Genomic DNA, 12,511 nt, shown 5'->3' with positions numbered 1-12,511 from the left:
AAGCGAACGACGAGAAGAAACCAGCGCAATGCATACAGACTCAGCGGAAGAAGCCGACGTCGCGCAATCTTGGACCTACGATAAAAACAGCGGCAGAACCATAGACCTCAACGACCAATGGCTGACATGGGAAAGGAAAGGCAAGAAGGAAATCACGCGCATCAAAGCCCCCGCAGTGACCCAATCCACACAACAGCCAGCCATGCCGCCACCGCCGCGCAAATCCAGAATGCCACCGCTACCTTTGGACGACATCAAGATTGTCTACCGCCCACAAGCTGGCCTTGAACTCGCCAAATGGTCACTCGTCGCAGTCACTCACGCAATCGGAAGATCCAGCGGAATATTGCAAAAAGAATTCCATGACAACGTGCGAGTACAAATGCAAAAAGAAGAAAACCTCATCATTGCAAGTACAGCAAACAAGAACTACGCTCAAAACTTAGCCAAGGTCACTAACATACAGCTTGGAGGCAACATCTACAACGTAAAAGCCAACTCTCGTCTACCCGAAGATGTCAGCAAAGGTGTTATCTACGGTATCACGCCTGGGACTTGCAGTGCGGAACTAATGGACGGAATTCGAGTGCCAGCACGCTATACAGTCCTCAACGCCCGCATGCTCGGACAGTCCACGGCGGCGGTCATCTATTTTGAGGGCCCACACGTCCCCTACAACATCATTTATCAGAGCGGCGACTACCGATGCAAGCCCTACACTGTAAAAAATTTCCGTAATTTTACGGGGGATTTCTGTCATTATACGGAGAACTGCAGATAAAAATACGGAAAGTATGTCAAATTTCAAAAATACGGCAAAATCTGCCGTTAATATACGGAAAGTGCTCTCCGCATTCAGCTTTACGGACATTTTCACTGTAATCATATAACGGCTATACGCTGTTTTGGACGAAACAGAGAGAATCCCGTATTTTTGTTATGTGAACATCCGTATATTGTGAGAAAATTTAAGCTGTCTGAATTAGCGCTCGTACTCATAAAGTTTCAGCTAACAATACTTTATTGAACACGCAAACTGTACGCATTATGAAGTTGCGTACAAAATGTGAGAGCTAGCCTTCTACCAAAAGCTGCAATAACAGATCGTATAAATATATATACGCATCTTCTATTCCGGTCGCAGTTTGCCGCGCATATGGGCTTTGTAACGCTGATCATATGCGCAAATATATGCGTGTTCTCGCAATGTTCTCAAATTAAGCGCTTTGTAGTTAATAACGCAGCATATATGTTTAAGTGAATGAAGAGCCGGGGACATACGTGCATGCGTAAACAAGCTTGCGGCACTCAGGTGCTGGTGCACTGGGAATGACATTGGTGCGCTATACGCCAAAAATTGTGCGCATTCTAAATCAGTACCGAAACGCAGGGAGTGGTATAATGACCGTAACTGCGTTTACATTTGGCAATAAATGGTCTCGAAGGGGACTGGCGGCCTATAGATCCAAGTACAACGGTCGGAGGAAATTTTCGAATGCGGCAAGCAATTAACCCAAGTGTCAAAGGGCACTGCTGAACTGCAATGTAGTTGGTTGAACTCATTCCCATGATATTTACAAAATATCTCGTCTCTGACAATAACTGCCCATTCATTGACACAAATCGATTACGCATAATCTTCACCGTTCATGTGTTAATTCTTGCGGTAAGATGTAATCGCAAACATTTGGCGCTTCATCTTGAAACAAGACCGGTAAGCGTGCTCGTTCTTGTACGGTAGAATAAAGAACGCGAACATGCACCGACATGTGTGTAAACTACTGGAAGGTGACTGAAGATGAAGCACCTATTACCGTGCTAGTACTGTGTATACTGTCAAAAAGAAGAAAAAAATATTTCGGAAAGAAAGAATGCCCAGTGTCGAGATGCAACGATTCAAGCTTTATTTCTTTTTGACCTAGAATGCAATACCATTAGTTCCACGTGCTTTATGCATGGGTAATGTTATGACACAACTCATTATTTACCCGTTCATTACATGCACCAACCAGCCCAAATTATCCCTGTACTAGAGCTTATGGACGCATCGCAGTGCACTGCTTTGCACTTCATTATAGCACAGGGGTTTGCTATCGCCAGTAGCGAATGCTTTGGTTGACCTCCCTGCCTTTCTGCCTTTTGAATTCTCTCTCCCTTTGTATAAAACGCACTAACTTGTGGGAGAGAAAGCGTTCTCCTCTTTTAGAATTCAATTAATTGTCAAGCAATTATATTGCAGTTCCAGTAACAAGAGCAGAAATGCGAAAACGAAACCGATTCTGTTCGGTTCTCCGCGCTCAGAGTGCGACACCAGGGGGCAGCGCGCGCTGCGCGTCCGTTAGGAGTGGCAGACGGAGATGCACATGTGTAGTCAGCCGGCATTTTTCGAGTCGTGTTGTAAATGTTGTTAATTCGCCGTAAATATCTCTTGATTTGTACTCAAGGGTGGAGCAAGAGCCCAAGGAAGAGAGATTGACGCATCGGGAGCGAAGAACAGAAACGATGGATGGTTACGCTGCTTGGGTCTCGGCACGTTCGAATTGGCAAAGTTCCGAATTTGTTGCTGTGTTGTGTACGCTTGTGCGCTCGTTATTTGCGGTCATCGCGCGGAGATATTTGCGCTGGATGTCTTTCACTTCGTGTACAAAACTCTGCTCGCTGCGGCATCGAAGAAGTTGTCCTGTGTTTGGGTGCACGTATGCGCTTGGACACGGCTAGTCTGCTTGCTCTCAACGGGTGTTCAACAGTCTACGCGCGCTCGTAACTTGCTCATGAGGTAAGCCCATTTTAATCTTATTTGGTTTGCATAACGTAGGGGTTAAAATGATGTGTGGTAAGCCGGTGTCGCGAACAGAAATATTGTTTCAAAAGACCACTATGCAACGTCTTAGGGCAAAAATGACGCATGAATGGGGAAAGGGATCAACCTATCTTTTCAGATCGATTCCAGTCGTAGCGCGATTGGCTCGATCGCAATTTCCGTGAGGTACTTCTAACCTTTTGTTCACTCGCGTTAAAAGCGTAGAATAAAACTGCGTTCAGTTGAGCTCTTGTATTGACGCTTGTATTGGCTTGAGAGCATACTGTATCCGATACAAGAACTTCTGTTAAAATACGGAAATAAACGTTCGAGGCAATAGCAGTCGCTCACTACCTGTGATCGTTACTTTCTTGCTTGGGTGCACGTTTTAATTGTGACCAGAAAAAAACGTCTTGCTGCACCGTTTGCGGTGCAGCAAGACGTATTCCTTCGAATGATGTCTGGGCAGTCAAGGCATTCGTGCCACTAAGCAAGCAGTAAACGGGGTATCAGTGCGAAAAAATTTGGACATACAAGAGATGCGAATGGTATCATCATAGACTCTTTTATTTGACGAATAATTCAGTTGTATTACTAAAGCGGAGAGTGGATATGCATGAAAGTCAGATTGTATTGATACTCAGCAAAAACAAGGTAACTTATCATTACTAATCAATCCTTTTCTTTTACTGAAAGGCAAGTTGCTGTTGTGCTGGAGCTGAGAAGAGGTCTGCTGCCTGCAATGGGTCCATCTCTCTCAAGTTATTGCAGTATTATAGCTCTCAAGGTGAGTGGATTTTTTTTTCTCATAGCTATTTGCCACCTGAATCATGACCGTTTACTTAGCTGTGTAGGTGATCACTGTTAGTAACATTGGAGTGCTGGTGGACCAGCACTCCTTTATGATTGCAACGCATATGACAGAGTGCAGCTGTGGCAGTATGCAAAGGTGTTAATCTATAAGCCAAATTAGGTTCTTTGAGGTAATATGTTAATATATTGATGACATTGGATTGTGGTCTAGCAGGCAAAAATGCTAAACAAAAAGAAATTTTAATTTGCACTTGGTAAGATGTGCAAGCAATTCAGGCTGTTATACATGAAATGGGACATTTGTAGATGTCTTCTACAGTGCTGCAGTCCTGAATTGCTTCAGAGTTGAGTGATACCACTCTAATTTCTCTGTAGAGCATGCAATACAGTTTAGCATTGGGAGAGGCTGGCATCAACAGGCGTCTACTTACTGTGAAGTTCAAATGAGGTGTTACTCTTAGGGTGACTATGTATAATTTATGGTTTAATTCTAATCTTGTGTCAGGCAGACATAGTTTACCCACTTGGTTAAACAATAGAGATGTAATATCTATGTATACAAGTATTACCCATTCATTTATGCCATTTAGACAATGGCAGAAATGCGTGGGTAATACTTGTGTACATAGACAATACATGACTATTGTTTAACCAAGCGGTGCCCCTGCATGTTAAATTTTACAGGGCTATTATTAAGTAATGTCAGCTTTTGTTGTAACATTAAGGCACCTTTTATATTATTACAGATTACCACCATTGTGCATCATCATAGTGTCATATTTACACTAAATGTATTTGACTTTGCTATAAAACCTTGCACATCGGTGCATCATGAAATTTTTTTTTATAGTTTCTGGCCTCAGAATGCACTTCACGTTATATTCTTGTTTGCAACAAGACTATAATGCAGGTTTCTCTCCTTATGTTTTGTGGCACTTCATACTGCGGCGAGCTAAACCACTGGGCAGCAATACTGGATACGCTACTGCGTGTGGAGCTGTCTTCAAACACCCACAAGGAATACATCATTGCTTTTTTAGCACAAAACAACGGACACAAGAAAGACGACAGAACAAGGCGCTACTCTCAACTGACATCACTTTATTGCGTCCCTCCTTTGTAGACAGCAGAATCTAGAAGAACATGGGCTGTGCAGGAACCACCAACATCTGATCAAAAAAGCACACTCATGCGACAGAATCCAAAAAAAACTATATTGAGCACTTTACAAGGTTAAAGAAAGCACACTAATGCACTGTGGCCCCAATGACTGTATGAAGAAAACTTCCGATAACTCTCTGGCGGTGGTATCACGGCTCTTTTTTCAAAATCGTAGCATCACGAAACATTGCGAACCTAAACGATCCATACCAACAGGCACAGGTTCCCATTTGGCTCAACATTGTAAAATATAAAAGTGCAAAGCCATGTTTCGTGATACTACGATTTTGAAAAAGTGCTGTGATACCACCGCCTGAGAGTTATCGGAAGCTTTCTTCATACAGTCATTGGGGTCACAGTGCATTAGTGTGCTTTCTTTAACCTTGTGCAGTGCTCAATATGGTTTTTTGGATCCCGTCGCATGAGTACGCTCTTGTGCCGGTCGTCTTTCTTGTGTCCATTGTTTTGCGCTTAACAAAGTATTTATGGATTCACACCAACTAGCCCGCCAACACATTGTGTTGCGGGCACTTCTCAAGTACTGTCTGTCCAATAACCTTGGTGGCATGGAAGCGCCGTCCACTTCTATGCGTTGCTTTCTGTTTCATTGTGGCATCACATCACATTATAATCATAATGTGTATGTACTTTTTCCAAGGGACCCATATTCCTATCCTTGTGTTATATTTGCTGTCGCATTATTTATGTGCAAATGACCAGTGCTCCAAGCTCCATTTTATCGCAAAGTAAACTACTGGTACCTAAACAGTTCTGTATATCAGAAAACCAAAGCTGAACTGCCGAACAGTACCAAGCCTTAGTGCAGTGTCAAGCAGTCAGATTTTATTGGTCATGCAGAGGTGCACAGGATAGCTCTTTATTACTTGCTGAATAATTAAGCTGTGTGAAAACTGAGTAATTATGTAGCTTCAACCACATGCTATTGGTCATTGCTCCTGCCCTCATCAAATGTAGAAGATTATCACGGCATTTCCTATTCTCTTTTTCCTTATTACAGTGGGATTACTGCATGCGTAAGTAGGAAACGGATCACATAGGCAATCAAAAGCCAACATTGTGTAAACTTGGAACATTGATTGTACAGTTTGATGACCCAGAATAAGTAGAAATACACCATAAATGATTGACAATTAACTTTTACTTGACACAGGGCTAAAGCATACAGTAGGCATAGTGTATGCTCATACGGTGTCACATCAATTTAAATTTTAGTGTAGCTTTACAGTGTACGCTTCTATTGTTGCATTCTGTCAGAGGAATGGTAATGTTTGGCGTGTATAGCAACTAGACTGTCTATATACAGTAGTAAAAATGTGTGAACTGTATTTTTTAATTATTTGATAAAATGTGTAGCACAATAAAGCCATACAATCAATGCACAGTGATGTGACTTTCTCTGCACATGTTGCAGGTTCAAAAAAGTATGGTGGAAGCTGTTGCCAAGGTTCCGACCAGAAAAGACAGCCAGTATAAAAGGGTCCACGCCACTGATTTCTACTACAGGGGATGAACAGCACATCGAGCGCCCTCGACTGAAGCCGGCCTTGTCCCGGAAGTTGGTGCTTCACAACTTTGCGGCAGCACTTTGTTGCACGGGTGTGTAGCATTTCTTCCCCTAACATGCCTGCCTGATGTGCCATAAACTACCCAAGCAGTGTTTCGAGGTGTCCAGAATTTTTCCATTGTAGTGTCTACAGTGTCGCTAACATAAGTGGCGTGCAATGGAAACACTGGAAAATCAGAAAAAACTTGATGTAAGAGAACACTATCGTATACGGGTTCAGATTGTCATAAAAGTGCTTACCAGACATGTAGAGACCTCCTAAAATGTGAAAAACCACAAAGTTTTTCGGCAGCAATATTATCTGATCGCACGCACTAGTTAGTCCACCATATGCCCTGCTTCCAGGACAAGCGACTGCATGACATCGCATTTCCACTAGCTTCACCTGCATCCGGTGCGGTGTGCTGCATCCAGCGAAACATGTTAGAAATCAGTGGTGCACAGTGTTTTCTGTCCCCTTTCTCGACGCCTACTGAACACATGTTAAACTGTTTCCAAAGCAGACAAACAGAGGGAAAGGGTTCTGAACACATTGCATTTTAAAGTGGCTGGTACTGGGTAACGCAAGTACTGTGGCATAGTAGATTTGCACCAGGCAACCTGGGTGCCAAAAAGGCTGCTGTTTACTTGCAAATGGTCAACATATTGTGAGCATGTTGAAGTTATTTTTTTATTCTCATCGCTTATTTAGCTAACGGAGACAGCTTTCACAACTGAAGAAGCCTTGGAAGCATGAAACACTTCACAAAACCAGCTTCAATATATCGTGTCTGCATCACAATTTCATGGCTGCATGAGTGAACCCTCTGGTTAACATGTAAGAGAGTTCATGATGTTTGCCATGCATTATCCACTTTATTTGCAGGTCAACCCTATCTTGAGATTTAAGCTGATGTTGCGTTTACAGAAATTATGGCCGAGAGCCAGCTTTTGAGAATACAGATTGAGCTTGACAGATTAAACACCAGAACAAGTCGTTGAGGATTTCAGATCAAGAATCTTCAAAGGCCAGTTCATTTAGTGGTATTAATATTCTGCTCGAAGTTGTTGATTGTTACGTTCATGTGGTGCCCAAGCATTGCGGTAACAACTTCACTTGGAGTACATAGCAAGGGTGTATTCGATGTAAGCTGCTGGCTTTTTTTCTGTGTTTTCAAACACTGGTTTCTTGTTCAGTTTAAATTTTCAAATTTTGCATTGTTTATTAGGTGTTGTGTCTTGTTTCCTTTTCCTGCAGCTTCTTAGTTAAACATCTGAATAGTGAACACAACTTGACCTTTTGCTTGATTGCCTAGATTACATGCCCTCGATGCAAAACAATTTCACTTCAAAACTGCTTGTACCATACTGAAAGAATAACTTGAAGCAGCCATAGCCACCAATAACACGCAAGAGATGATTATGAAAATTTTAATATTGTTTTTTGATCTACAGGGTGTCTTAACTATCATGCACCAAGATTTAGAAATATGTAAATGCGATGTAACTAGACAAAATGAAGGTAATGTTTGCCATCGCTTGGAGATACTCTGATTATATTGTGCATTCTGCCTAATTACATAATTCTTAATTAGTTATTAAATATCTCAAATAATTAAATGAAATGTGTCAATGAAAAGTTGTAGAGCAATATGAAAGCCTCCTGATACATTTTTTGTTACTGTTACTCATTGTGTGCTACATAAAAGTGTTTTTCCAAGGAATAAGCCTGCGAATACACATAAAGTGTCTTGAGTGGCCAGTCATGTGTCAGTTTTGTGGTGCAAAGCCACGAATACAACTTAAATGGGTTCTTTTAAGAAAAAGACTTAGCTCAGCAAATTATCTTTCTTTGTGCAGCCTGTGGAGACAAGGTTTCTTAGACATGGCCGTGGCCCTCAAGGAAGATGCCGAGGCCACAGGCAGTTCCTCCAGTGACCGTGAAAAGGTCCCCTGGGGCACAAGTCTGGTTTGGCACCCCCACCTTTCTCCTGCAGCTTTTCTGTCTACTTAGCTAACCAGGTGGGTCAATGATGGCAAAGGGAAAAAAGAATCAACAGCATCAAACGCAGAACTTGCTCAAGCTCAATGCATTTTTGGTGTGAAGTTTTTCCCTTATCATTTATCAAAAAACGGGTAATAAGTATATGATATGGTCTTCATACGGACACCTCTTTCCCACAGAGAATTAGCAGTAAAAAAAGCAGCTTATGAAGGCTTGAATATTAGCTAGGATGATGTGGCATAGATAGGATAATGATTATGAATGTTTCTAATGAAGGTCGTGGTAGTAGAGTGAATAATCAGAGTTTATATATAGATTGAAAGACATTTCGTTCCAATGCCAGAATTTTAAATCATCCCAAATAATTCTTGCATTTTATAGTCTTCATTTTATAGTTCTTGATGCTTGCTTCTTGCTGACATCATTCTTATGCTGCATAATTCACCTGTTATAAATTCCCTATTTCTTCCATTCAAGCAACTTTACATTCATCATAAGAAACCTCGTAGATGAGTTCCAGAAACTTGCTGATGAGATTAGGGGGCGGCGTGTACCCCAGGCTGAGATATGCATTCAAGAGCCTCATATCTTGCAAATGTTAGAAATACTCCTGCTAAGCAAGTTCTTGGTGTCATACAAGGTTATTTGCGAATACGAATTTGCCTGAATTTAGAAAACAGTCAATATAAAACATGTCAAGCGATATCGCTGACGATACACACACATTCCAACTGAACTAAATACAAATAAATATAGCACCAAATGCAGAATCATTGGCATGATGCCATTCTTTCAGTGGAATAAAATCTGTCCTGCATTGTAAATCTGGAATCCTTCATAATCCAGACTACTAAATACTTATGAGGGTTGTAACGTGAAATATGCATGTATTTATTCCTCGTTTCTTTACTTTAGGACCCGATAATGCTTAAAAAGCAGTGAAAGAACTGAGATCACAGCACCTAATACTTTATATTGCTCCAGAAATCCGTTTCTCTGCCGATCGCAGCATTCGACACTAACAAGAAGGCACATAACACTTAGGGTGGTGCTATTCACTTTGATTGTTTGGGAACGAAACCCGTAATGTACATGTTATGGCCCTACGTGTCATTACGTTTGAACAACAAAAAGGTAGGGGGTTTGCATTTTACAAAACTGCATGGAGGTTTTCACTGTGTGCAATTAAAATTAGGAACCTTCCCAGCTCATACTAAATGCATTCTCCAAAGCTTTAGGTTATACAGGTGCACTACTTTACACAGAACACACTCTTTTCCCTCGTCACGGCTCACACTCTTAGGCAGAGTTACACCCTTTGAAGTGCCCCTTGTTCCACACAACGATAATTGTCATCTGCCTTTATGCATTTCTTTTCTTTAACGCTGCGAGCCCTGTGCTTTCCAGTAACGAACGGCATGCGCGTTATCAGCATGATAGCATTCCCGACAACAAAGTAGCGGGCATGGCGTCTTCAAGAAAGGAAACGCATCAAGGCAAATAACGATTATTGTTGTGTGGCAGAAGGGGCACTCCAAAGGGTGTAACTTTGCCTAAGAGTGCAGGTGGTGATTCAGATTCTTCAAAGGTGTTTCATTGTATGGGATGGCACATCGCGCTTCACTTATTTGCAGAATATTGCATTCCAATTGTGTCATATGAGATAAATCCATTAGAGAGCTTTAGCTTGCCCTAAATTTATTACAGCTGTGTACTGTTAAACTGGCCGCAGCTTGCAGTGCTTGTGGAAAAACAATTGTAACTGCCATATTATGTGTAACTGCTAGTGCACAGGCATCGGCAGCAGCAATGGTTAGGGTACACTTGTTTCTTCTATTCTGGGGTATGCATCCTCCACCAGAAAGTAGTTTTTTTTTCGTCTTCCTCTTCTACCATATTGGAATGTGAAATGGGGTGTAATTTGTAGGATATACTCGTGCGTAAACTTCATGAGCATTTATTCTTGTCTGTGCCACAGATCATTGTTGCTACCACTGTAAAAGAAGGGTGCCTGTTTACAGCACCCATAGGGAACAATCTGTGAATCTTTAACAAACAGTAAGGATAATGAATAATCGAATAATTTTTAGTAATTATCAACAAATTTAGCACTCTTTGCTTTCCACTATGGTGTTTTTCAAACTCTAATGTTGGCACAAGGTTTGAGTGCAGGATGTCATTTTGTGTGAAAGAGTACACTTGTGTGCATAACACCTCATCGTCAACATTCTGCTCCACAGAATGTCATTAGCTTTCGTATGCATTGGTCACTATCTCACAAACCGGTTGCTCCTTTGTTAGTTGGAATGTAGCATTTATGTAAAGCACATTTGATGTTCTAACAAAAAGCATTGTTCCCTCTTATCCCCTAATTCTCCTCACTTGATGCCTAGTGTTGTAATAGCATGGTTGACACCATGAGAGTCAGTGGGGTGAATAATTGTGTCTGGTGGAGTAGGGGGTGTACGTTAACTTAAGCAACTTTTCCAGACGACTTGAATCAGTATTGTGGAATGCTGGTTTTTTTTTTGCAATCACTGTTACCAAGTTTCACTTTGTTTGTGGCAACAAGTATAATGTAGTTCGCTAGCACTCCTGCCAACACATATAATGTGCAGGCATCTGTGTTGAAAAAAAGACCAGCTAATGGTTTGCCAGGAGCTAAGGTCCATTTAGACCATTAAATTTTGAACTTACACCGGTGGAAATAACTGGTGAATGAAAGCACACCCAGGAGAACTGAAGCAAGACTGCGAGTCGGCCTAGTTGGAACAAATTCATCTTGAAACTTATTGTGCGCAACAAACAGGGACGAAGAATAGAAGAAACACAAGGACGAGCGCTTAACATTGTGTTTCTTCTATTCTACGTCCCTGTTTGTTGCGCACAATAAGTTTCAAGATGAGCAGGAGAACTGACCATAATATTTTCTTTCATTATAACACCGCTGAAGCTTTGAACTGCATTTGAACTGGCTTGTTTAAAAAATGACCCATTTCCTTGTTCAAGTAAGACAAAGGTTCCACAGGAAGACAGAAACTTGAAGCCGTCAACAGCAGCATGAATATAAACAGCACTCGACGTTTTGCAATCTTGCACCTGGTTATATTATCCATCCCATTTTTTTCCACAGGCTGTTCTTTACTGTTTTATGGTCATATCCAGTTTAATTTTAATGTCCCTATTTTTTAATATTTGGTTAATATATATTTTCTTCATCGGCTTTCAACCAAATATATATTCATAATGCGCCTTCATTTACCACTTGCAGTGATCCTAACCAGATGCATCTTGATACAAAATTTATTTTCCTTAATTCTTCGTTTTCCTTTTCCAAAAGTGCAAACTGTTTATCTTGATACCTATTTTGTCTTCTGGGAAGATTAGGTCTACTGGATTAATGACTGCTTACATGGGTACATCGTTTTCTGTTTTGGTCACCCCTACTCTTGGCAAGTACTGACAGCATCGCTCATACCCGCTCCATCACAATCACCACTGCTAAGCACACCCTTCCTTCCTTTATTTTAACACTTTGACTTTTCTTGACCTATTATACGCACCAGTTACTTCTCCCCCAATGAGGCTAGGGGCCGTGAGATATGCAAAATCCAAAGCAACACAGCCAAGGAAAACATTTGCTACCCTAATGACAAGCACCTATGTCGAAATGTTGGCTACAGCAACATCCCTTGTTCCAACAATGTTGATCTACTTACATGTTTTTCTAACACAGAAGTTACTGCTTTGTCGTGTTCTGTGATTAAACTTTTTTGCCGCTTTCTTTAGGATGGATATTCACGAATACTATTTGTTTCTCCTAACAGCAGCAAGTTTATCCTTGCAAGCGTTTGGAGTCAAGAACAACTTTCACCAGGAAGAAGTGCAAGACGAGTGATTGAAGAAAATAAAGTTGCTTCTGTGAGCTAAGAACTTGAGGACTGAAATGTTGCACCTTTTTGTATATATGCTATGCAGTGCATTCATATCACAAAGTGCAAAGTGTTTTATCTCTGCAGCCATGTCAGTGTGTTGGCAAGACAATTTTCTCAATGGTGACCTGCTGCTTTGACTATGAGCTGCCTTCATGACATTTGCATTAAAGGAGATGTACTATCGTGGACAAAAGTACCCTGGAAGTGCGAGCGTTGACCAAATTGCATTTCTG

The 12,511-nt window shown here is 41.3% G+C and overlaps 1 long non-coding RNA gene across 2 annotated transcripts; it reads left to right on the top strand.

Annotated features, from left to right (window-relative positions):
* Positions 1-2,652: 2,652 nt before the first annotated feature.
* On the top strand, positions 2,653-12,260 carry LOC135909413 (uncharacterized). 2 transcript variants are annotated; one of them, XR_010566714.2, is made up of 5 exons: positions 2,653-2,776; positions 3,497-3,587; positions 6,207-6,391; positions 8,199-8,360; positions 12,174-12,260. It is a non-coding gene; the product is annotated as an uncharacterized lncRNA (long non-coding RNA). The 2 variants fall into 2 exon arrangements; XR_010566713.2 differs by having other exon boundaries at positions 2,654-2,776; positions 12,171-12,260.
* Positions 12,261-12,511: the final 251 nt, after the last annotated feature.

The sequence above is a fragment of the Dermacentor albipictus genome, chromosome 1 (genome assembly GCF_038994185.2).
Source record: "Dermacentor albipictus isolate Rhodes 1998 colony chromosome 1, USDA_Dalb.pri_finalv2, whole genome shotgun sequence".
In the NCBI taxonomy this organism is placed as follows: domain Eukaryota; kingdom Metazoa; phylum Arthropoda; class Arachnida; order Ixodida; family Ixodidae; genus Dermacentor; species Dermacentor albipictus.
This window is presented reverse-complemented; position numbering and strand designations above follow the sequence as displayed.